This window comes from Perognathus longimembris, chromosome 1, assembly GCF_023159225.1.
Source record: "Perognathus longimembris pacificus isolate PPM17 chromosome 1, ASM2315922v1, whole genome shotgun sequence".
NCBI lineage: Eukaryota > Metazoa > Chordata > Mammalia > Rodentia > Heteromyidae > Perognathus > Perognathus longimembris.
Window position 1 is genome coordinate 121,523,467 of NC_063161.1, and position 26,905 is coordinate 121,550,371.

At 36.8% G+C, this 26,905-nt stretch overlaps 1 long non-coding RNA gene across 1 annotated transcript; it reads right to left on the minus strand.

Annotated features, from left to right (window-relative positions):
* Positions 1-1,454: 1,454 nt before the first annotated feature.
* On the minus strand, positions 1,455-26,292 carry LOC125355794. Its single transcript, XR_007211731.1, has 4 exons — positions 26,254-26,292; positions 15,934-15,946; positions 13,466-13,468; positions 1,455-1,607 (listed from the first exon to the last, which is right to left on the minus strand). It is a non-coding gene; the product is annotated as an uncharacterized LOC125355794 (long non-coding RNA).
* Between the last annotated feature and the right edge of the window lie 613 nt (positions 26,293-26,905).

Sequence of the window (26,905 nt, forward strand, 5' to 3'; positions counted from 1 at the left end):
TATGTCGAGCATTTTGCCAGATAGGGGACATGTGGTCACCTTGGCAAATTGAGTAGGCGCTATCCCTTCAAATCATTATTGTTTAGATTTTTTTTGGTGCATATTTGAAAGAAGACTGATCACTTGAAGGGCAAAGGACTGAAAACAGTTAATGTAGTAGTTTTCAATATCTTTTCTACTACCCAAAGCAATCCATTTCTGGCTGAACTGGAATGGGCCACAAAAATAGTGTAAGAACCACTCTATCACTCAATCCCAAGAAGGCAGGTTGGCATGATGGACTACAGCTTGAGCATATTCAATCAGTTGGTCTTTTTGAAGTGTCAGCTTGACTAGACTATAGTCCCTAGGTATTTAGTCAAACATTAATTAGGTCTTTCTGTGTAGGTATTTAGTTTGAAGATATAAATAAAATACTATAACCATTGACTATAGTAATGTATCTGGGCCTGATTTTATTAGTTGGACACTTTTTTCTTTATTGTCAAAGTGAAGTACAGAGGGGTTACAACTTTCATATGTAAGGCACTGAGTACATTTCTTATACAACAATGTACCTCCTTCCTCATTTTATCCCCATTCCTCTTCCCCAAACCCTCCCCCCATGAGTTGTACAGTTGGTTTACACCAAATGGTTTTTACACCAAATGGTATTGCTTTTGGAATGCTTTGCCTTTTTATCATTTGTCTCTCAATTTTGGTATACACTTTCCCTTCCCTAGTTCTAATACACATATATACAGTATCCAGGGTACTAAGATCAGATATAGTGATAGCAGGGGTAAAGCCACAGGAAGGGAACATGAGAGAAAAAAAAAGAAAAAGAAGGGTAGTGGTTTCACATGGCATGTTGAAAATAATTACAACAATGATATACCACTTGTTTCCATAACGTGGAGTTCATTTCACTTAGCATATCTTATGTGTTCATACGGGCATAGCTATTGGGCTCTTGTGTATCTTCTGCTATGATTGAGCTAAACATGTACTAATTATTCTCTGTGAGGGAAACCATAGAGTCCATGTTTCTTTGGGTCTGGCTCACTTCACTTAGTATGATTTTTTCCAAGTCTTTCCATTTCCTTTTGATGGGGCAGTTGTCATTCTTTTTGATAGAGGCATAGAATTCCATTGTGTATATGTGCCACATTTTCTTGATCTACTCATCTACTGAGGGGCATCTGAGTTGTTTCCACATTGTTGTGCTGGTGGCTTTAGTGTGGTCTTGTTTGTAATCTTGTTGTAGATGCTGGGATCTGCTGGTCGTAGGGGAGCTCTATGTTTAGCCTTCTGAGGAATCTCCACACTGCTTTCCAGAGTGGTTGAACAAGTTTACATCCTCACAAACAATGTAGTAGGGGCCCCTTTTGGCCACATCCCCTCCAGCATTTATTGTTAGGTTTCCTGATAATGGACATTCTTACTGGGGTGAGGTGAGTCTCCGTGTTGTTTTGATTTGCATTTCTTTATGGCTAGTGATGTTGAGCATTTGTTCATGTGTCTCTTGGCCATTCTCATTTCCTCTTCAGAGAAGTCTCTTATTAGGTCTTTAGCCCACTTGTTAAGGGGGCTGCTGGTTTTTGAGGATTTGTCTTGCAGGAATTTAACTTTTGAGTTCTATGTATATTTTAGATATGAGGCCTTTGTCTGTTGTACAGCCAGTAAAGATCTTCTCCCAATCTGTGGGTTTTTCTGTTTATATTGCAAGCTATATCCTTTGCTTGTGCAGAAGATCTGCAGTTTGATGCAGTCCCATTTGTCCAACCTTTCTTTGATTTGTTGCATTTCTGGGCCTTTGTTAAGGAAGTTTTCGTCCGTGTACCGAGGAGCCCAAGTGTTTCTCCTATTTCTCTTGTGGTGTTTTCAGGGCATCTGATTTTACTTCGAGGTCTTTGATCCATTTGGAATTGATTTTGGTGCGGGGTGATATGTAAGATCTAGTTTTAATTTGTTACAGGTGTTGAGCCAGTTTTCCCAGCACCATTTGTTGAAGAGGCTGTCTTTCTTTCATCCTATTTTCTTTTAGCTCCTTTATCAAAGATTAAGTAGGTATAGATCTGTGGGTTCATTTCTGGGTTTTCAGTTCTGTTCCATTGGTCCTTGGGCCTGTTCTTGTGCCAATATCATGCTGTTTTTATTACTATAGCTTTGTAATACAGCTTGAAATTTGGTATTGATATTTCTACTTAGGATTGTTTTTGCTACTCAGGGTCTTTTATTGTTCCATATGAATTTCTGGATTGCTTCCTCTTTTCATTAAAGAATGGTGTTGGGATATTTATAGGCATTGAATTGAACTAGTAGAGAGCCTTTGGCATTTTTGCCATTTTTTGTAATGTTAATCTTCCCAATCCAGGAGTATGGGATTTTTTTTTCCATTTCCTTACTTCTGCCTTAATTTTCTTTTTTGGGTTTTTAAAGTTCTTAAAATAGAGGTCTTTCACTTCTTTGGTTCAGGTTATTCCTAAGTATTTTATGTTTTTTTGCGGCTATTGAAAAGGAATTGCTTTCCTGATTTCAGCCTTGCTCTTTAGTTGGACACTTTTAAAACCAGAGCTATGACTCTCTTTTCCTCCCTTAGCCCCTCAAATCCCCAATTTCTACTTGTGTACAGCAGCTTTAGCCCATATCTGAATTGTCAGTTTTCCTTCCTGATGGGCCTACTCCAGAGATGTTGACCTTCCTCTTTCAACCCCTACAGATGTGTAAGCCAATTTCCTTTCACTACATTTCTTAATATATAGTTTCAGGTTGCACTTTGATATAGGTATTGGTACAGAGGTGAGTCTAGAGAAACAGAACTATAAGGATATTCACATATTAGTTATATGTATTGAGAATTGGCTATCTAATCTAATTACATTTATAGTTTTGACCTTATCTCAGTGATATAGAGGACATTGGGTGTTCACAGTATGATGTCACAAGACAGATAAGCTTAATATTGCTACTAGATACTCTTAATCAAGTAACTACACCAGGTGAGTTTTAGGGGTGATCATGTACTGGCCACCTTAGAAAATTTAAGTTAAATAAGAAGTACAATGATATAGATTGCTCTGAAGAAAGTGAGAGAAATAGATGAACTCGGCCTGGGGATATGGCCTAGTGGCAAGAGAACTTGCCTCGTATACATGAGGCCCTGGGTTCGATTCCCCAGCACCACATACAGAGAAAACGGCCAGAAGTGGCGCTGTGGCTCAAGTGGCAGAGTGCTAGCCTTGAGCAAAAGGAAGCCAGGGACAGTGCTCAGGCCCTGAGTCCAAGGCCCAGGACTGGCCAAAAAAAAAAAAAAAAAAAAAAAAAAGAAATAGATGAACTCAAGGGTTCAAGTTTCTAGCTCCATCTCATACAAATGACCTAAAACATTCAGTATTAGTATCCTAGCCCCAGTGGCACACAACTTCAATCCTAACTCCTTAAGAAGACTGATTTGTCACCCGCTGGGGTAAAAAAGTTGGCCAACAGCTGGCCACAGTGGTATGTACCTGTTGTCTTAACATAGTCAGATAACTGGGAGGAAGTCAGACCCCATCTTAAAAGTGACAGGTACAGAAAAGAGCTGGAGGGATGTCTCAGCAATCCAATGGTATAACTTTCCTAGTAAGCACACAGTCTTGAATTCAACCCAAGTACTTCCAAAATAAAACAAAAATGATCCTATGGTAAGCCTAAAAGAAAGTCATCACCTGAAGGGCTAAGAGAAACAAAAATTACATTTTCATTTTGCAAGTGGCTGAATTATATCAGTTGGGTTCTCAGCTGTTTAGACTGCCTTATGTAAAGTTTAAGAACCAAATAGGAAAGAATGTGATCCTAAAAATTAGGAAGGAAACACATATGCAGATCACAGTTAAGCTGGAGACCTTGAATCCCTGCATCCTCCCCAGTCTTCTTTGCAAGTAGAAGCTGTTCTTCAATCACTGCTCAAAGCCAGTAGCATGAATAGCCTTCTTTGCTTGAAAAACCTATAATGGCATGGCTGTCCCTTCTAGATCTTATTTTCAGAACTTCTCTTAGCTTTTAATTTTTTGTTGCTGATATAGGAAATTACTACATACTTGGAATCTTGGATCAAAGAAATTCATTATCTTATAGTTCTGTAGATTAGGAGTTCTGCATAGGATCTCACTGCCCCATGAAGATGTTAGCTGATTTTTAATGGAATTTGATGCCTTCTTACTTCACTGGATTATCATTCTTTGTAGCTCATTGTTATGCTCTGCCAATGTAACTGTTTAAAGCTTAATTTTTCACTATCTAGGTTAAAGATTTTTGCTGTATATTCTTATTTTTCTTTCTTTTATTTTTCGAGTCCTAGGGCTTGAACTCAAGGCCCTGCTACTGTCCCATAATCATTCATATCTCAGCCTTCTATGTAGTGTAGGCTGATAAGTATACACTCTCACACTAATGTATGGATTGAGGAGGGGTCTCTTAAACGTGTTTACCTAGACTGGTATTGAACACGAACTTCCTGTTCTCAGTTTTCCAAGTAGTTAGGATTATAGGTGTGAGCTAACATTGCTAGGCCCACCATGCTGTTTCGATGAAGGTATAATACTTCCACTAACATCTGCATAATAACTGATACTGCTTTTAAATAAGGAATGGTGCACTCATTCCTAAATTTCCTGTTTGCTGTTGGTTTTTTTATTTCAGTAATTACATATCTATATATCTTCCTCCTTTAATCAAAAACAACAAACTTCTTGCTTAGGAACCAAGCTGATAATTGATTTACCTACAATTGAGGGAAAATGAATGTCATAAAACTTCTTGTGAAAAATCTTTAACTATATTCCTCAGCTCAGAAAATGCTTGATATTGATCCCCAATATAGTTTAGCCTTCAAAATAGTTTGCAAACTTGGAAGTGCTACATAAATGTTAACTTAGAATATTTTTAACTGAATCTTGATACTCTGCTTTTGCTCCTTGAAGTTCTTTGATTCTTCTCTAAAACCAAGAGCAAGTCATACTGAAGGACCTTAACCAAATAAATTTCATTTTTGGTTTATTTGTTATTTTTAGACTTTCCCATATGAATGGGCAGTGTAAAAATATATCCAAAAGTTTTCTTGCTTTCCTTGTAGCTGCTAATTTATGTCTTCAGAACAGAAAGGAGCCTGAGCCAGAGGTTGTTCTTGCTCCTATAAAATTGTTCTTACTTTTATTATTATTACTTTTTGGACACTCCTGGTGCTTGATTTCAGGGGCCTGAGCACTGTCCCTGAGCTTCTTTCATTCAAGTCTAACATTCTACCACTTGAGCGACAGCATCACTTTCATCCTTTTCTGTTTATGTGGTACAGAGAAATCAAACCCTAGGCTTTATGCATGCTAGGCAAGCCCTCTACTACTGAGCCACATTCTTAGGCCTAACTTAGTCTCAATATGTAAAATTTTCTTGCCCCCTTTACCCGGTGAACTTCACACACAGTGTGCTTTCATTAGTTTAATTTTAAAGAGCTTATCATGGGACCATGAAAGTAATGACTCTCCACTGTATAGTTTTGCATCTCATTAATACAGCATATGGTGCTTCGGTGATCTGAGTTAATGTGGGTACCTGCAAGGTAGTAGAGGTGAGAATCAAAGAGGAGAGAATCAAAGTTTCTAGCATTTGATATGTTACTTTAAGAAAGACAATAGTTAAATTTTCTGAGCCCAATTGATGATAATAAAAATGATAGTCTCTCCATATAGCAGTTTAGATGAACTGCTATATAAACAATCATTAAATTTAAGTTGAAATATGCCTGATGTCAAAATGGTGAAGCACAATGTAATTTGATGAAGAGTGGCTAGGTTTTTTAAATCATATTTATTATACATGTAACTGTGGTCTAATTAACTTCATTACCTATAGATATACATGTAGTATTTACAGTTTAATTTTTTTCTGCAGTCTGTATGAAATTCAAGTTCTTTCTTCATATCTTAGATTTGGATATTTTGACAAATTGCCAGTTACAAATTTAAAGAAATTACTGAACAAACTGTTTTTTATTGAATTTGGCAGCTGTCCTGTTTCATTGAAGAAGAATGATTGTAAAGTATGATCAGAGTACATTGTATGAATGTGTGAAAATGTCATAATGAAACCCTTTACTTTGGACAATTAATATGTGATAATAAAAATCGAGCTTATATTAGTTAAAATTATACTAGTTCAAATAAGAACATTAAATGCTATTTAATAGCTAATAGCTACTTTAACTATTCATAAATGAATCTTTTCAAATAATCCATGTGGTAGATGTTTCCCTGGACTCTATAGCCTGAAATGACCTGATGTTAGAATTACAAAATATAGAACTCATAGTGACCTCAGAGGTCATTGAATTTAGCACCTCTAACTTTACAGAGGCAAAAATAGCATTTCCTTTTTTATTTGAAAGGCTTTAGACAGACAAATCAACCTATGATAAATAGACAGATACAACTGATTTGCTTATGGCATTGTGTTTAACATTAAAAACAAGTGCAAAGGGCTGGGAATATGGCCTAGTGGCAAGAGTGCTTGCCTCCTACACATAAAGCTCTCGGTTCGATTCCCCAGCACCACATATATGGAAAACGGCCGGAAGGGGTGCTGTGGCTCAGGTGGCAGAGTGCTAGCCTTGAGTGGGAAGAAGCCAGGGATGGTGCTCAGGCCCTGAGTCCAAGGCCCAGGACTGGCCAAAAAAAAATAATAATAATAAAAAATTAAAATTAAAAACAAGTGCAAATAGAACCCATGGGAAGAATTATGAGAGTATTAAAGCCTGATGTCACAAGTCATAAAATGACATTGTTATAGCTAGTGATTTCTAATTCCCAGAGAAAGAAGTGTCCTTTCCTAAGTAACCATAATTGGATTTTTAAAAATGAGAGCTAGGGTCAGGTGCTAGTGGTTCACACCTGTAATCCTAGCAACTCAGGAAGCTAAAATGAGTATCTCAGCTCAAAGCCAGCCCTGACAGAAAAGTCTATGAGACTCTCATCTCCAATTAGGTACCAAAAGAGCTAGAAGTGGAGCTGTGGCTCAAGTAGTAGATTGCTAGCCTTGGGAAATAAAGCTCAGGGACAGCACCCAGGCCCTGAGTTCAAGCCCCAAGCCTGGAAAAGAGAGAGGGAGGGAGGGAGAGAGAGAGAGAGAGAGAGAGAGAGAGAGAGATGAGAGAGAGAGAGAGAGAGAGAGAGAGAGAGAGAGAGAGAGAGAGAGAGAGAGGGGGGGGGGGGAGAGAGAACATGCCAGGATGTTAAGGTATATACTTTGTACAGTAGTATATATAATCAAGAACAGACACTTTACTCCTATGTTTTCTCAATCTTTTGTGTACCACATTGCCTTCTGAAAGTCCTGAAGCTGCTCAGAAACATTTGTGTACTATACTTTACTTTTTGGCATCTTTTAAAAAAATGTACAGCATTGTTTGCGTAAGAATACACGATGAGATTTCAAAGTAGCTCTTTGAAAGTAGCATCATCTCCAAAGATGCTAAATTGTGTCAGAATATTATTTTATTATTTTATCCAGAAATTATTTTCATGGGAAGATTATGATAGATGGGCGAAGATGAACAGCATGTCATGACCTGACTTCTTTGAGTTTTTTTTTTTCAGGTGCTGGTGGGTAACATGAAAGCCAAGAGGAAAATCTCAGAGTACACAAAATTCAGGGAATTTGCTAGCACTTAAAAAATGACACAGAATGTAAAACGTCTGAGTAATAATTTGCTCTTTTGCTTCTATTTTATTTATTTATCTATTTATTTATTAATTTTCTGTTTCTTTTTGTAATGCTGAGATGCTATAATATACCAGTCAGAATGGCCACCATCAAGGAAAAAAACAACAAATGCTGATGAGGATGCCACGAAAAAGACCATTTATTTTGCCAGTCCTGGGGCTTGAACTCAGAGCCTGAGCACAGTCCTTTGCTTCTTTTTGCTCAAGGCTAGCACTCTACCACTGGAGCCACAGCGCCACTTCTGGCCTTTTCTATATATGTGGTGCTGGGGAATTGAACCCAGGGCTTCATGTATGAGAGGCAGGTACTCTACCACTAGGCCATATTCCTAGCCAAAAGACTGCTTATATACTGTTGGTGGGAATGAAAAATAATTCAGACTCTATTGAAATTAGCATGGTGGTTCCTCAAAAAAAATAATTTCCCCCAGAACTACTATATTCTCTTGTGATACAATTTTTGTGCATATGTCCAAAGGAATATAAATCAACACCCAAGAAGTACCTTCACACCCATGCTTATAATAACACTGTTTATGGTGGCCAAAGATATGAGAGCAGCCTGTGGGTCTGACATCTGGTAATTGAATAAAAAATGCAGTGCATATATAAACAAAGAATTAAATTATGTAATTTGCAAAGAAATCAGTGGAAATCGAGATCATCATGTTTAGTGAAAGAAGCCAGAGTCAGAAGGACAAATATCACATTTTCTCTCATATGTGGAATCTAAACCTAAAATTGTAAGCCACTAAGTCTGCTTTTCATAATTGCTTACCTTGATTTCTGCAGCTGCAGTTTTGTTTTGAATATAATTGAAAATATGCATTCGAGCTTCTATTTTTTGATGTTCATTGATTATATTCAACGGCACTTCACGGGCCAAGTCTTTGGCTATTTGAGTTGTGTGTCCATCTCGAAGAGTGTAAACATCTGCCATTGGCCCCCCTTTATCTGATCTCTCTTGGTCTACGGTTCCATCAGAGTTAACTTTTTTCTTTGTGACATGCACTTTGTCTTGTTCAATCTGTACTGAAAAATCATCATATTTTGGACTGATGGATAAAATCGTAGTTTTCATAGGTGATAAAATGATATCTTTCATTATATGAAAGTGGCTCCCATGGTTACATATGGAGTTAAAGCTAGATGCCTGTTTATTCAACACACTTCCTAGAAGTATCTATTATTTTTTGAGCATGTTTATTTTCTTTAAGTAGTTGTACAAAGGAGTTGCCATTAAAGCACACCGTTTATGAGTACAATGCCTCTTGATCAAGGTCACACCTTTTAACATTCTAACTCACCCCTCCCATCCCACCAATTTTCTTAAGCTTTAGGTTATATACTGCGCTTTTGTTTTGCCATTTAGCAAAGCAATTTATGTATATTATTCATCTTGATTGGTGTCATTCCTTCAACATCTTCACCCTTCTTTGACCTACCCCTTCCTTTATCTTTGCTCAATTCTGTGATAGCTGCAATGCATTCTTGCCTGCATTCTACTCCCTCTTTTTGTCCAATATTTTAGTAGATAGAGCAGTTGATCTTGTTTTTTGCTCTTGAGTAAAATACAGAATCATTTGGTTCCTGACTTTTTAATCTGTGAGTTTCTCATATGTCAATGGCCCTTATACATTACCGTTCTATAACAGGGAATCACCAGCCATTCCTACTAGTTCATCATGAACTTAAAAGATGCCTGGCACACTCTTGAAAATATATCTATCAGTTTTCTGATCAAAGTTTTTTTTTGTCTTTTCCTAAGGGGATTTATTCTTTATTATCCTATTTAGACATTACTCATGGTCAGTTTGTCTATGAAGATGCAAACTTTTTGAAAGCAGATGGTATGTCTTGGTCAGTTCTGCATCAGTAAATCCTAGCAAAATGCTTAGTACCCACAAGGTACTCAAGTAAATAGATGAATGGATGATTGAATGGAGTGAATCCACATCAAGTATTTGGTATTTTTCCTAAAAGATTCCTTTCTCCTCCCTCTCCCTTTTCTCCCTGTCATTCCCTCCCTGTCATTCCCTCCCTCTCCCTCCCCCCTCCCTTTCTCTTTTTTCTTTTCTTCCTTGCTCTTCTATAATTCATTAATTAACTTTTTCCTTGTGACAAGTACTTTGCATAGGCATGACAATACATCATATTTAATGTCTCTGTGTAGAAGTGCCATTAGTTTACATGAGAAAGTATCTAAAAAAATATAACATTTGAAGACACAGTAATTATTAATCTATTCTTTAATGAATGAAAGCCAGAGATACAAAGTGTTAAGATCTTACCATATCATACCTCTATTGTATCTTTCAGAGGCCTCATAATTCTTGTGAAACAAACTTTTGTGGAATTTAAATTTAAATTTAAATACATGTGTCTATTTGTAGCAACTTTAACTTTCTAAATTCAGAGTGAACCTATAACTATATCATAGAGGCATATGAAACTAAGGAAGCTGATAACGTTTTGCTTACATCCCACATCTAGTTTTACTGGTTTCACAGTAGTAGGCTATATTTGAGACTTACGAATCCATAATTGTTTAGCCTTGTCTTAAACTCTATAAATGAATATAAACATGATTGACTAATGGTAAGGCTGTGGAAATTTCCTATATTTTAAGCCTATGTAAAAACATAGAAGAAGTAAATTCTTTCTTCATACTAATTCTGTGATGATTTTGTTTGAAAATAAATTGGTAGCACTAATATAAAAATTAAAAAAAATCTCAGTGAAATGTGAAATGTGACTTGTGCTTTTATGGTTAGTGGGAGAGATAAGTTACTCATCTCCATAATAATGTCGTAAACAGTTGTACAAAGTTTTTACATCATTGAATATTTATTGAAATTTCAAAGTCTGCCTACTTGGTACATCATTTAATACTAATAATGGAAATAACAGTTAGACTGCTTCAAAAATTTACAGTTTGCAGTCATTTTTCACACAGTTTAATCCTTTGAAGCCAGATGGTAATGAAATGTTTTCTAATTATTATGCATCATTGGTCAGGTCAAGCCTGAAGGCCAAAAGCAGTTAACAGGTATTAATTATAGCCATTTACTTTCCTTTTAATGTTAATTGATATTCACACAGGTTAAAATCTTTAAATCTTCTACTTATTTGATTCCTTTAGCTTTTCCTCTATTGATTTATCTTTTAAATATACAATTGTTCAATTTTATATTTTTGTGATTCAATCTAGAAAGTCTCCTATTGTAAGCAATTTTATGCAGGTTGATAGGTTTCCTTATTTGCTAAGGAGCATATAATATTTTGTGTTGGAAACAGACTAAATTCTAAATATGATTATTGAAAAGGAAAACTACATTAAAAAGACTAGTTTCACAAATATAGTATATAATAATAACATCAGATTGACGTACATGTTATAAAATACATAGATCATCATGAATTAAAGAAAAACTATGTAGGACTTTGTTGAAGTTATTAAATGTCTCACCATAGACATTAGTCATACTGTCAAGGGAGTTGGTCTCAATATTGTGGGAACAAAAATTTTTCTTGCTGAGAAGAGGAATAGCATTCATAATCCATCTTTAACTATATATATAGAAATATGAATCATAATTTATAGTGATGAAGTCAAGTATCAATATTACATAGGATAGATTTCATTGTTGCAATTTATGACAGATACACAAAAATGATTTACTTATTTGAACACTAACAATGTTCTCTATAAATTTTGCAATGTATAATTATAAAACAAAAAAGATAATCACCAATGTTATAAATGTATTTTGCAGGTCAACATAGGATAGTAGGGAACATACTCTTTAAAATGCCATGAGAACCATATATTCTATCTAGTTTCTATGTGTATCTATTGGTAACACATCTGTATTCTACTTCAATATTTTTTATTTCCGCACCTTTTATTAAAATGTCCCTATTGGTTTTAAACATTGACCTTTATCCTTTTGATTTTAGGATTCCTTGTGAAGGGGTTTGGCCAACAGAAAAAGTAAGCTTCTTTTTACTCTTTAGTTTAAAGCCTAGAATGCAGGTGAACTTTCATACTGCTTTAAACATTCCTAGCTCTGATCCACTGATGCTGGTGGACCCACATATCTATGAGCAAACCAGTCTAGTGAAATGTACTGTATAGTTGATGTCTTTGTGTCTGTCTACCTATTCATCTATCTGTTCTGTTTGTCTATCTACTTACTCATCGATTGATGTGTCTATGTAACTCCAAAATTCTAGGTTAAACCTTGAAATCTTTGTAAATCTATATTCCCCACAGCAAACAAGAACTATTATTTATCCAACACTCCCCAGTGCATTGCAAATAGAAGGCATGAAAGCAGAAGTGAAAGAATAATCTAAAAGAATGTGAACACATGCTTTTACTTATAAATGCACATTCCAATTTCAAACTAACAAGGACAGGAGGTTTTTTGTAATGCTTCAAATAGTTTTTTTCTTTTTTTCTGGTCAGTCATGGGGCTTGAACTCTCGCCTAGGGCGCTGTCCTTGAGCTCTTCAGCTTAAGGCAAGCATTGTACCATTTTGAGCTACACTCCATTTCTAATCTTCTGGTAGTTAATTGGAGATGAGAGTCTCAAGGACTTTCTTGCCCAAGCTGGCTTTGAACCATGATCCTCAGATTTCAGCCTCCTGAGTAGCTAGGAAACAGGTGTAAGCCACCGGTGCCTGGCTTCAAGTAGTTTTCATGTGCCTCATGGTACAGAAAAGAACAAGTCAACTAGATATGAGAATAAAAGTAATATTATAGAACATTAACTATAGTCTAGAGTGTACTAGAAACATTGAATATATAGTGGCTACAAAGAGATACCTCATCTTTGACACCTTACTTTAGTGAAATACACTGGTAGTTAACCATAAATGCACTAATAAATGCATAATGGTTGTGATAACCGACACAAAAATACAGAGTGTTATGGGGCCTTATGAATACCCTACTTAACATAGAGTCACAGGAGGCATTAAAAGTGAACTTTTACCTAAATTTGAAACTAAAGTGGGAATTAATCAGAATAGGGAAGTAAACATTGCAAAAAAGTAATGCAAAGGGGCATCTGTACAATGAACCAGAAGGGGGTGAGCACATAATATATTCTTAAAGAAAACAAAACAAAAATAAATGAGTCAGTGTGGCTAGAATGTTGAGTGAGAATGAGAAACTTCATGAGGCTGTTTATACACGAAAGTAGCATTTCATGTAGGGCCCTGTTGATCATGTAAAGATTTTGTGCTGTAGTTTAAGTTTAGTGGAAATCGCTTGAAAGGTTTTAAAGTAGGTAGAATTTTATTCCAATTTGCATTTCAAAAGATCACTCTGGAGGCCGTTGGCAAAAAATTGGAAAGAGAAAAATGGATAGAGGGAGACTAACTGCAAGGTGATGGCAGTAGTTCAAGTGAGAGACGAAAGTGGCTTTGTAGCACAGTAAAAAGATTTTACAGGCAATTCAGAGTTTATGGTAGGCAAAATATTGCAAGTTATCAGATTAATCACTGTTGCATAAAAGCCATTCACAAAATCTTAGGGCACACAGCAAGAATCATTTATTTAGCTCCTACATCTGTGGGTTGCCTGTCTGTGCTCAGCTTAGTTAGGTACCAGAGCCACGTAGCTTCCTTATTCTGAAAGTCTTTACTTAGACATCTGCTGACTGAGTGGTTCTTTTTGTTTCATTGTTATCCTTGTATTTTTGCTAGAATAGTTTTGCAACTTTCTTGATAATATCAACCATTTGTTCTACTTCAAAAATATTCTCAAGGATGGGTAAGCGTAAAAATGTCAATCCTTTAATTCATTTTAGTCTATCTACTAATTTGTAAAGATTTGAAAAGGTTGTATTGACTTGATTTTGAATTGGCTCATTATTGTATAAATTCACCTAGCTCTTTATTAAGTAGTTACTATAACAGTCACTGTACCAGGTCCTGGAGGATTAGAAAAATCCAAATAGTAGGGAGAAAGACCTACAAAGGAAAATAATTAACTCAATTTCAGTACCTAAATTTTCTTTGAATACCTTTGTTCTATTGTTATAACAGTTACATTCAAAATCTCTCCTTACAAAATAATCTCTGATCCATAGCCTATTGTTTAGTAACAATGTAGTGGACTTTTGTTTATGTATATTCTTGGCAGATTCATCAACCCAGTTCCAATTCCTTTTATTTATTTATTTATTTTTTTTTTGCCAGTCCTGGGGCTTGGACTCAGGGCCTGAGCACTGTCCCTGGCTTCTTTTTGCTTAAGGCTAGCACTCTGCCACTTGAGACACAGCGCCACTTCTGGCCATTTTCTGTATATGTGGTGCTGGGGAATTGAACCCAGGGCTTCATGTATACAAGGCAAGCACTCTTGCCACTAGACCATATTCCCAGACCCAGTTCCAATTCCTGACCCAAGCTTTAGTTTAATTCAAAACACTCCCTCATCTGCCTTCCACAGACAAACCTGGACCTTGTCTTTGATTCAGTGGGATACTCTGCACCTTCCAAAAGCCAACATTCAGTGAAAAATGTTAAAAGTAATTCTATCCTTCGCAAAGAGCTCTACAATCAAAATGCAAGAAGAGAAGTTATTTGACAAATTCCATCTAAGCTCCCACATGTCTTCTAATTCCAGTTATCATATGAGCATCGTGAAAAATCTTTAAAACTAATACACGTAAACAACAAAAGGATTTTATGGATTTTGATTAGAATTAAAGAAGAAAAATGTTTGTTGAAGAGATTTTCTAATGAAAGGGAGCCATGTTTTCTGTTGCTTCTTTCCTAGTTATTAACTCTGAGTACTAATACTGAATTCATATAAAACTTACTCTCACTCTTAGTTCTGAGTGCTCACCATAAAATAGAACAATTTAAAATTTTCATGTTAAACACAATGGATGTTATTATTGGCTCTTAGCACACTTTATGTTTTCAAAGAAAACATCAAGACTATCCCATTTGTAATGTTATTTTATGACAGCAAGGTTCAAAAAATATCACATGCATTAGCTAGCCTCTCCGTTACATTATGTTAGCAATTCTTACCAGGTAGGAGCATGGTGGTTTTTCCTGGCCAAACAAGAGTAGAAGGTTTATAGCAATTATTTTTGTTACTCATACTTCACATTCATAGGGTCTCAAATATCCAAGTTGCTGAAGCTAAGTTAGAATTTTTATCCATGGAATGAGTGCTAAAATGATTTCAGATCTAGTCCAAAGCTGTAAAAAAAATGCAAAAAGAAATATTTCCACAGCTAAGTTTCCAGGTTTCTTTTTCCTCTAGGAAAACTATTTTTCTTTTTTTAAGAAGAATTTAAATCTTTTGCACTCAGTTTGGAAGGTCCAAAAAAGGAATGCAATTGTACATAATTGCTTAAGTGCAAATATTGTTTTAAACAAATGTATTGATCACTTAAATTTCATCCAGACCGTACTTTTTCTTAATAAATTTCCATAGGGGATGGGAGAAAGAAAAAAATTTGCTATGTGAAGCTGATAAAATTAGAGAATTTTTATTAGTTGGGTAAAGGCTTATTTTAGGCCGATGGGACAAGGTTTATGTACTTTAGCTAAGTATTTGTGTCCAGAGGAATGGCATTTAAAAATTTGCTGTATACCTTATAGAAACAATAGCTTCTCATATGTTAGTTCACTAATTCTGTAATCAAATTTTAAAGTTAAATATAATGGACATGATTTTAAATCCTTATTGGGGTTTAAGATCAGAAATACGCTTGTTTGACTTGCTATACCAATAAGTTCTTTCTGATTTTTCTTCTATCATCTGGCCACTTATTCTCTACCTCCTTCGCAAACTCATTTTCTTTTCTCTGGTAGTAAGTTACAATACCTTAAGGAGCTCCCTTCCCCTGCCCTCCCCCCCCACCCTGGGGTCCTTTCTACATGCCCAGTTATCCTTTTGTGATGATGTATTTATGAATCACAAGGCCTGGCCATCTGCATTGTTGTCATCGTTTTGTGATGCCTCAAAGCCATCTGATAAGATAGCATGTCCACAATTAAAACTCTCAAACTCTCCAAATTTTGTCATCCTTCAATTTCAATATATGTCATTACTATCCAAATACATATGTCAGCTATGACCGCATAGAGCACGGAGGACTCTGTCTTTTTTTTTTAATTTCCTCACCTCTGCATTCAACCAGGTCAATGTCTTTTTAAAAGAACTAACTTTTAATTTTGACCTTCAAATACAAGGGAATTGCACCTTTAACATGTCCTTTTTGGTGTGTCATCTATCTCTCTCTCTCTATCTATCTAGATATCTATCTATAGTAAAGCTGGCATACAGATGGGTTACAGTTACATAAGTCAGATAATAAGTACATTTTTTTTTTTTTTTTGGCCAGTCCTGGGCCTTGGACTCAGGGCCTGAGCACTGTCCCTGGCTTCCTTTTGCTCAAGGCTAACACTCTGCCACTTGAGCCACAGCGCCACTTCTGGCTGTTTTCTGTATATGTGGTGCTGGGGAATCGAACCCAGGGCCTCATGTATACGAGGCAAGCTCTCTTGCCACTAGGCCATATCCCCAGCCCCAATAAGTACATTATCTTTTAACAGTGTCACCTCTTCTTTTTCTCCCAGATTTTTCCCCTCCAGATCCACCTCTCCCACAAATTATATAATTTGTTTTCAGCATCGTGTCTAGTATCACTGTTGTGTCTGTTCACCTTTTGTCCTACCATTTCTGTGCTCCCCCTTACCCTCCCCAAACAGATAAACTTACATTCAAGACAAAAGTGTACTCTACCATGTATCTTGATCAGTCACCCCTTGCACTATTCCCTTTTTCCCATGTACCACTTCTTTCATCAGTCTCATCAAGATTTCCATGTCTTATTTCACTTGCATAATTGAGTATTGGCTCAATTTTTCCAGTTTTCTTTTCCACTCATCTATCTTCTTTCATTATACTCCCTAATATTCATTTTTAAGTGGTTTGTTAGTTGTTCAAAAGTTTTTTTTTTTTTTTTGGCCAGTCCTGGGCCTTGGACTCAGGGCCTGAGCACTGTCCCTGGCTTCTTCCTGCTCAAGGCTAGCACTCTGCCACTTGAGCCACAGCGCCGCTTCTGGCCGTTTTTTCTGTATATGTGGTGCTGGGGAATCGAACCTAGGGCCTCGTGTATCCGAGGCAGGCACTCTTGCCACTAGGCTATATCCCCAGCCCTGTTCAAAAGTTTTATACCATAGACTTTCATTTCCTTGTGTACTTTCGTCAGACTGGCTGTGTGTACACACATACATACACATACACACACACACACACATACACATGTGCTCCAGTGTGTATTTGCATGGGAATTTGTATTCTGGGTCTAAGATGCACAAATGAGGGAAAACTTGTACCTGTTGTCTTTCTAGGCCTGATTTACTTTACTCAGTAAAGTTTTCCCTAGATTTATCTATTTCCCCTGCTATAGACATAATTTCATTTTTCCTGATGGCCAAATAAAATTCCATTATATGCATATGCTACATTTTTTCATTCCATCCTTTTATCATAGGGCATCTGGGCTATAACTTTGCTATTGTAAAATAGCACTGACATGAACACAAATAGTCAGGTGCTCTTTTTTTTTCCCAGTCCTGGAGCTTGAACTCAAGGTCTGAGCACTGTCCCTGGCTTCTTTTTGCTCAAGGCTAGCACTCTGCCACTTGAGCCACAGCGCCACTTCTGGCCATTTTCTATATATGTGGTGCTGAGGAATCGAACCCAGGGCTTCATGTATACACGGCAAGCACTCTTGCCACTAGGCCATATTCCCAGCCCCCTAGCCAGGTGTTCTTACATATATCCTATCTTGCAGTCTTTCTGATAAATGCCCAGGAGTGATATTGCTGGATCATAGAGTTAGTTCTATTTTTAGTTGTTTTGAGGAATCTCCAAACTGTAATGCTTAGTGATTACACTAAGTTACGTTCTACCAAGTGAGTCACAGTCTTTTCTTCCCCAATCCTTATTGGTGTTTGTTGTTTGTATCCTTTATGTTGACTTTTCTGACTGGATGAGGTGGAATTTTTTTTTTTTTCAAGTCCTGGGGCTTGGACTCAGGGCCTGAGCACTGTCCCTGGCTTCTTGTTGCTCAAGGCTAACACTCTACCACTTGAGCCACAGCGCCACTTCTGGCCTTTTTTGTATATATGTGGTGCTGAGGAATCAAACCCAGGGCTTCATGTATATGAGGCAAGCACTCTTCTCACTAGGCCATATTCCCAGCCAAGGGGGAATTTTCATGCCATTTTGATTTGCATTTCCTTTATGGCAAGGAACATTGAACATTTCTTCTTATGTTTATTGACAAGTTTTACTTCTTCAGTTGTATCTCTATTTAGCTCATTTACCCAGTTATTGGTTGTCATTGATTCTTCATATATTCTGGTTATTAGATCCCTGTCAGATGTATGTCTTGCAAATATATTCCCCCTTTCTATATTCTGCTTTATAGCTTAGTGACAATATTCTTCACTGTGCAGAAGTTTATTTTTAGCTTAATGTAATCTGATTGGCCAATTCTTTTGCTGTCAGTTGGAATTCTGTTCAGGAAGTTCTTATGCCAATAAGCTCTTGTGTTTTCTCCTATACAATCCTATAGTACTCTCAAAGGTTTCAGGTTTAATGTTATGGTCTTAGATCCCATTGAATTAATATTGGGACATGGAGAGAGACAGGGGTTCAATTTCAGCCTTCTGTGTATGGACATCCATTCTCTTTGTTAAAGAGGATATCCTTTTCCATCATGCATTTGGGCTTCTTTTGTAGATGTGTGAGTTTATTTCTGGATCTTCCAGTCGGTTACATTGGTGCTCATGTTTGTTTTTGTGCCAGTACTAAACTCCTTTAGATTTAACTTTCTAGATATCTCACAAATCTAGCCCCTTCTCTACCACTGAAACCTTACTTCAAAGTAGCCTAGCATCTCTTTCTGGGAACTTTAGGAACAGCATTTGTTCTGGTCATTTCTCATGTATTTACAGATACACTGGTCTATAAATGCAATCACATACATACATTTAGAAAATGTCAATGAGATCTCATACAGTTTATCATTTGTGAACACTTTATTTTGGTGATTCTTTAGGGTCAGTCTGCATAAATCAATATAATTGCTTACTAAGTACATTGCATTCCACAAAATTGACAGACCACAATTCATTTTGCTATGCTCTGATTGACAGAAATTAAACTGATTTATTTCTTCTTAAAAGCATAAAACAACAAGTCAGGCACTGGTTGTGCGTGCTTGTATTCTTAATTATTAGAGAAGAAGAGGATAGGGGAATTTCATCTTAAGGCCAGTAATGTAGTAAACTCTAATTCCTTTTATTAACCCATAGCTGAACACAGTGGTTCATGCCTGTCATTCCAAGCTATGCAGGAGGCTGAAAACAGGAGGATCATGGCTCTCAGGCTAGCCTGGGTTAAATATGTCCAAGAAATTCTGTTACAATGGTGGGAAGCTGGATGGGGCTCTGTATTCCTGTAGTCCTAGCAACTACAGAAGTCCAAAGTAGGAAACACATGTCATGGTGGAAAGTGAGACTATATCTAAAAAAAGAAATCTCAAAACAAGTTTGGAGGCATGGTTCAGTGTGTAGAGCCAGCCTAGTTTGTGCAAAGCCCTCAGTGCAAGAAAAAAGCAATACACTTCCTTGTATGTGATTCTTTGGACATATGCGTAGTTATTTATTTGCTGGATATGTGGAAGCAAGCTGAACACTTTCGGATGGTTGAGTGTTAAAATTTTGGACAAAGTGCTCTCCAAAAATACCTTATGACTTTAAACTCCTATCAATGGGTTATGAAAGTCCCTATTGCTTTCCATGTTCTTTCCTCAAAAGGATATTTCTACATCTTAAATTTTTACCTAACCTGAAAAGGCAAAAATATCTGGTAATGTTTTAGTTTTCTTCATTACTGTAAAGTTTCAGTGTAGTAGTTAATCTTAGATGTCAACTTCACTGGATTAAGAGAGGCCTGGGAAATTGGTAAAGTATACTTCAAGGTCAACTGGGATGGCAATTGGTGTGTGGGTCAGCTAGCTGAGGGAGAAAAATCACTGAATATGGTCAGCACTATCCAGTATCATGTGGGTCTGTGGGCTGCTCAGATTGATTCTTCTAGATGGTTATAGTGCTATGGCCAGTGCTATCTCCACAGATATCAGACTCTACATTCTTTAGCCTTTGAAAGTGCACTTTCACCAGTAATTCTCCAGGTAGATTCTAGGATTTGAGCTTCAATCTGGGGCTGCTTTGGGTTTTCTTCTTCTGAGAAGTCCAGCTTCTTGGACTGAATGAGTTACTGATTTCTCCAGCTTTTTAGCCTGCAAGCAAACATTTTGGGAATCTATCTAGCCTCTGATCATATAAGTCAATCTAGCAAGTACCATCACAATTATATGTACATTCTCTTGATTCTGGCTTTCAGAAAATTATGACTAATAAAGAGTTTGGGATAGTCTCATATCTATTTATCATACAGTTTTCCCTTCTGGAAATTCTTTCCTTGTGGTGGTACATTTTTACTTCTTCCTTTTCTTATTATCATCTGTGCTCTTTTTATACAATGATAATTACTATCACTTCCTTCTTCAACTTTTTGCAAATATTTTCTTATGTAGTCTATACTAATAATAAACAATAGAATTTTTTATCAATATACATTATATATTAATAATATAATGATTAATATACTAATCATTACCATTGATGAGTTTTGCAAAAAGTTTTATGATTTTTAGGTAGTCAGTCTATTAATTATGTTCTCATCTCAGATTCTCTGATTAAAAAGACACTATTGTCTCCCCCCTTCTTTTTGTGCCCACACTGGGCTTGATTTCATTGCTTCATTCAGCTTACTTGTTTACAGTTAGCTCTACCAATGGAGCCATTACTCCAGTAGAATTTTGGTAGTTATGTTGGAGATGAAGTCTCAACAACTTTTCTGCCCAGGCTGGTCTCAGACCTTGGTCCTTCAGGTTTCAGCCTCCTGAGTAGCTGGGAATGCGGGTGCAAGCCGCCACTATGCAGCTCACAGTAGATATTTGAAAGTTTGTACTGTATCTGAGATTTTCTTTTCAGGTAAAATTTGCTATCAGAAATGCCACGAGCAGAATTTTGGGAAATTAGAACTTTACTAAGTATTCCAAATGGGTTAAGTCAGATATGAGCAAAAAGTACAGCATAAAAATGATAGCAGAGAATTCCCATGAAGTGACAGTGTTACATTTGAACTGTCAAGCTTTCTTTTCTGTTGCATATCTCTGAAGTACAATGCATCAGCTGTAATGACAACTCAGCAAAGGTAGTTCTCAGAGCAGCCAATAAAGCTCCATCACAGGAAAGGCCATGAAACCAGAGTCACCTCTTTGTAATAGAATCTTAATAGCTGATTGTAAAGCACAGATGGTTGGTTATTTTAATGAAAATATCAGTTTATAAAGTGATCATCTGTCATATTTCTAACCATAAACCATATTGAGCCAGCATTTCTAAATAAAAATTCTTTGCTTACTTACCCATTTTCCCAAACTCATAATTTAATATATGCAGAGAGTGGAGGCTTATGGCAAGTATTGCCTTTGACCTATGGGAAGGTGAATGATAGTCCATCAGTAGTGCTGTTGGAAGGCAAGGAAAGCAGGGACCTAGGATAGATTTTCCAGGCTCTTAGGCTGCATTGCCCTCACTGGTTTGTAATGCTGCTTTCCCTTTTTGATGGATGTGAAGGTCTTTTGCTCTGATATTCCACATTCTTTCCAAGTGGAGCTGGCATCCAAGTCAAAACCTTAATAAATAAAACAAAAACAACAAAAAAAGAAGTCCTGTATGTGTCTGGAAATGTCTACAGTGAATTTGAAATTTCAAGGACAACTTGGAGGTACCCAGGGCTGGTGAAAATAGGAATCAGAGCCAACCTTGATGTCATGTTTTAGATGAATATCTTTTTCATTTACAGAGGTCTCAGTATTTAACTAACTTTACTCTCCTAGAGCATTCCTCTCTTCGTCTATGGGCTGATTATGTACAAATTGGAATGGATGGACTTGAGAAATCATTTAACAAACAAGTCAGCAAGTGGGTCAAAAATATCCCCCTGTTCTTTATCAAACTACCAGGAGCGAGCTCAGCAAGTAGCTATGGAGCTCCAGCTAAACTGTTTCTGCTCAGTACTCCAGGCTTTAGGGATATGAGCACAGGCCAACCGTATTTGCTAACCACACGTTAGAAGTTATGAAATGTTTACTTTTGGCTTCGTTGGCTAGGAAAAGTTAAAGATCATATCTGTAACCAAATAAGCTTATGAGCCCTCTAGACTTCAAGTCTTCTCTGTCAACTTAGTCTGTGCAAACAAATACATTTTATCCCTTTTATAAAGGAGGTAAGATTATCATTTCTTATCAGTGAGCTACTATAAGTGTTGAATTATATGCAGTTGGTAACATCAGAATTATTTTGAGCCTTATGCTTCTGTGAGACTAATGTTGTGAAGACCATTTGTCTGCTTTTGGAGACCTTGGTCTTGCTTGCTTGTACTGAAGCAGTTCTTTCTCCTTGGAAAATAGCATATGAGCTACTACTGGTACTGTATAAGAAATGGTGGATATCAGCTTTTGCATTGTGATAGGAAATTCAGTCTATCACAACCCATTCTGTGTCTTAGAATGTGAAGTACATTATAGATAAGCTATACAGATGAAGAACTTCACTCAGTTTGTACATCTAGTGTCTCCTTGAGAGATTTGCACATTTTGAGTTGAAACTTTCTTTCCAGAAATATTTAGCCTAATATTTAGCCTATTCAGTTTTATTGGTCTAGTGTTTTCCCCCCTTGACTCTATCTCCAACTTCAAGATAGAGAAGGAATGGCACTTATTATTTTAAGGGAGATGCAATTTTAACCTTCAGATGTGTTTGGCAATGAGAGTTAAGCTAACAATATTTGGCTGGCATACTTTGATGAATGCATAAGAGTGCACTGCAATTTTCTTATAATTTGACATTGTTGGTAAGGCTATGGTGGAACACAAAATTTAGTCCACAGTTTTATGACAGCTAAGACAAAAATAAGTGAAAATTGCTTGTTCATTGGCAGATTAGAGCAAAGACAACATTTTTACTGACTTATTGAAAAGGCTTTCCTTTTTCTTTCAATCATGGAGTATGATATTAAATCTTAATTCACATATATTATTTATTGGATATTTGAGACAATGGTTCAGGACCATGAATTTAGCTCAAAGCACTGAGAATTATGAGTAAAACGTAGCTCTAATGTCAATTACACAGTTTTTCTTAAGTAGTAAGATGCATGAAATGAACCTTTAAACAATTTTGGATTATTGAGTAGTCATGGGTTATCCTTGAGAAAAGAGCCTTGGGTTTTGAATTTCATGTGTTGATGATTGAAGCTGTTAGATAATAAGACATTTAGGAAGTAGGCTTTTAATTTTCTGGCAAAAGGTTAAATAGTACAATTGGAGATGTTTCTTTTGGCTCCTTGCCAAGACATTAGACATTATAACAGTTACTATATGTTTATCCTAAAACTCATGGAGCCTAGGAGAAAAAGGCCAATTGTTTCTCCAGTAAGATTTGAGTTTATTTAGGGCCTTGTTCAAATTTGAGCTTGGTGACTTCCCAGAAATCGGTATCATACAGCATAGAGAAAATGACCTGGGGTAATTCAGTGACATATGCACTGAGGGCAGAAAGCCACAGACTATCTATAATGTATTCCTATCTCAATATGTATTGCTTGGTGCACATGAACTGAAAATAAAACTAAAAGTAAAAGTTATAATATAGGGTTTAAAACGTCACAGTGTGCGATTTAAAACTCTTAAAGATATTTAATTATGTCAGCCACAAAGGTAGAAAGATTAGTACAAGTCTTGCTCATGAGAAATTTACAATGCTTTTTGGGAAGTGGACAAATGCTAACAAAAGGGTGAGTTCTGGGTCAGGAAATACAAAAGAGGAATTAATTTGGCCTCAATAGATTGAGGAAGGCTCTCTGCTTTATTATTATTAATTATTATTATTTTGTTGGCCATGGGGCTTGAACTCTGGGCCGGGGCCCTGTCCCTGAGCTCTTCAGCTCAAGGCTAGCATTCTATCACTTGAGCCACAGTTCCACTTCCAGTTTTCCCTGGACTTTCCTGCCTGGGCTGGCTTTGAATCGTGATCCTCAGATTTCAGCCTCCTCAGTTGGTAGGATTACAGATGTGAACCACCACCAGGTTGATTTTTGTAAATATAATGTTTTTATTATCTTTAAGGAGTTAAACAAAGGGGTTTTGATTCAAAATATATCTCAATTTATGAATAAAATGCATCTTGAGCAATGTCACTGCTTCCATCTTTCTCCCCCATCAAGACTTTATTCTTTTAAATGAAGTGACATTTGAATTGTATATTTAGGAAGGAGAAGAAATACCAGGCAGAGATGGACTCACTGGTCTTCTGACATCAATCACCATATAACAATAGTCAAAAACATAGTTGCTTACAGTTATAATCATTTGCTTTTTTCTGGAATATTTAATTTGTACCAGACTTGGCAGTGACAAACTTTTTCCTTCCTCAGTGTGGCTTAAATTGGTATAGCTTTGGAAATTGTGAGGCAGTTTGTCACTGGGTGACACATCAGCTAAAACTGCCAATTCTGGATCTAATTTACCCTTTCCCACTGTATAGTAAATGGACAGGAAGATCATGTATTTTAAGAGATAGGAAGTAGAAGCTGAGTCACTGTAAGGACTGGGCTTAGAAATACAGTACTGCTTTAGCTGTCTGCCAAAATTCAAGCAGAAGGAAATGTACTTCTAGAAATGTTGTGGCCATCCTTCATCTAGTGCATCTTCAAAGAAAGGACTATCATGGATGATCTACCAAGTATACAGTAGGCTGAAAGATGTACAGAAACCAGTTTTGACAGGCAGAGAAATATACAAGGTGATGGTAGTTAGAGTATGAAGAGATTGTCTGGGGAGAAGTGTATTAATGGTGACTGTATTTTTAAATACTGTATTCTGAGGTGTACAGATTTTTATATCTAGGGATTTGGCCTGATGAATCCCATGTTTAGGATAATAAACAGGGTAGCTCTGAGCATGATTGACTAGAAGTAATTGATGTCACAAATGGCATTACTGTGGAAAAACCTCCCATTCTCCTGGATTGTGAAAATAGCAATATTGCCAAAGGCTATCTACAAATTCAATGCAATAGCCATTAATATCCCAACACCATTTTTTAATGAAAAGAGGAAGCAATCCAGAAATTCATATGGAATAACAAAAGACCTGGAATAGCAAAAACAATCCTAAGTAGTACAGTGTTAGAGGGATTACAATACCAAACTTCAAGCTGTATTAAAGCTATAGTATTAAAAACTGGTTGGTATTGGCACAAGAACAGGCCTGAGGACCAATGGAACAGAACTGAAAACCCAGAAATGAACCCACAGATCTTTGCCTACTTAATCTTTGATAAAGGAGCTAAAAAAATAGAATGGTAGAAAGATAGCCTCTTTAACAAATGGTGCTGGCAAAACACCTGTAACAAATTTAAACTATATCCTTACATATCACCCCACACCAAAATCAATTCCAAATAGATCAAAGACCTCAAAATAAAAACAGATACTCTGAAAACACCACAGAAGAAATAGGAGAAACACTTGGGCTACTCAGTACAGGACGAAACTTCCTTAACAAAGGCCCAGAAATGCAACAAATCAAAGAAAGGTTGGACAAATGGGTCCGCACCAAACTGCAGAGCTTCTGCAGGGTAAAGAACATAGCTTGCAAGATAAACAGAAAGCCCACAGATTGGGAGATATTTACCGGCCATACAATGGACAAAGGCCTCATATCTAAAATATATGAAGAACTAAAAATATTAAATTCCTGCAAAACAAATCCTCAAAGAACCAGCGGCCCCCTCAACAAGTGGGCTAAAGATGTAAAAAGAGACTTCTCTGAGGAGGAAATAAGAATGGCCAATAGACACATGAAAAAAATGCTCTATATCACTGGCCATAAAAGAAATGCAAATCAAAACAACATTGAGATTCCACCTCACCCCAGTAAGAATGTCCATTATCAGGAAAACTAACAATAACAAATGCTGGAGGGGATGTGGCCAAAAGGGAACCCTACCTACTTCATTGTTGGTGGGAATGTAAACTGGTTCAGCCACTCTGAAAAGCAGTATGGAGATTCTTCAGAAGGCTAAACATAGAGCTCCCCTATGATCTAGCAGATGACCCAGCATCTACCCAAAAGATTACAAACAAGAACATACTAAAGCCACCAGCACAACAATGTTCGTCGCAGCACAATTTGTCATTGCTAAAATATGGAACCAACCCAGATACCCCTAAGTAGAAGAATGGATCAGGAATATGTGGTACATATACACAGTGGAATTTTATGCCTCTATCAGGAAGAATGACATTGCCCCATTCGTAAGGAAATGGAAGGACTTGGAAAAAATCATACTAAGTGAAGTGAGTCAGACCCTAAGAAACATGGACTCTATGGTTTCCCTCATAGGGAATAATTAGTACAGGTTTAGGCTAGTCACAGCAGAGAATCACCATAGCCCAATAGCTATGCCCTTATGGACACATAAGATGATGTTAAGTGAAATGAACTCCATGTTATGGAAATGAGTGTTATATCACTGTTGTAATTACTTTCAACATGCCATGTGAAACCATAGCTTTTTTTTTTTTTTGTCGATGATCTTTTTGTATCCCCTGCCTGTGGTTGTCTCCGTGCTACCACTGTATCTCATCTGAGTACCCTGGATACTGTATATACTGGTATTAAACCTAGGGAAGGGAAAGGGGTTATCAAAATCGAGAGACAGAGTCGAAAAAGACAAATGACTCCAAAAGCAATACTTGCAAAACCATTTGGAGTAAACCAACTGAACAACTCATGGGGAGAGAGGGCAAGATGAAGGAGGGAGTGGGGAGGGAGGAAGTAACAAATTGTACAAGTAATGTACCCACTGCCTTATGTATGAAATGGTAACCCCTCTGTACATCACTTTGGCAATAAATACGTAATTATTAAGGAAAAAAATCAAGAGGCTGGAATTAAAAAAAATAGCATTTCTGGGTAGGAGCT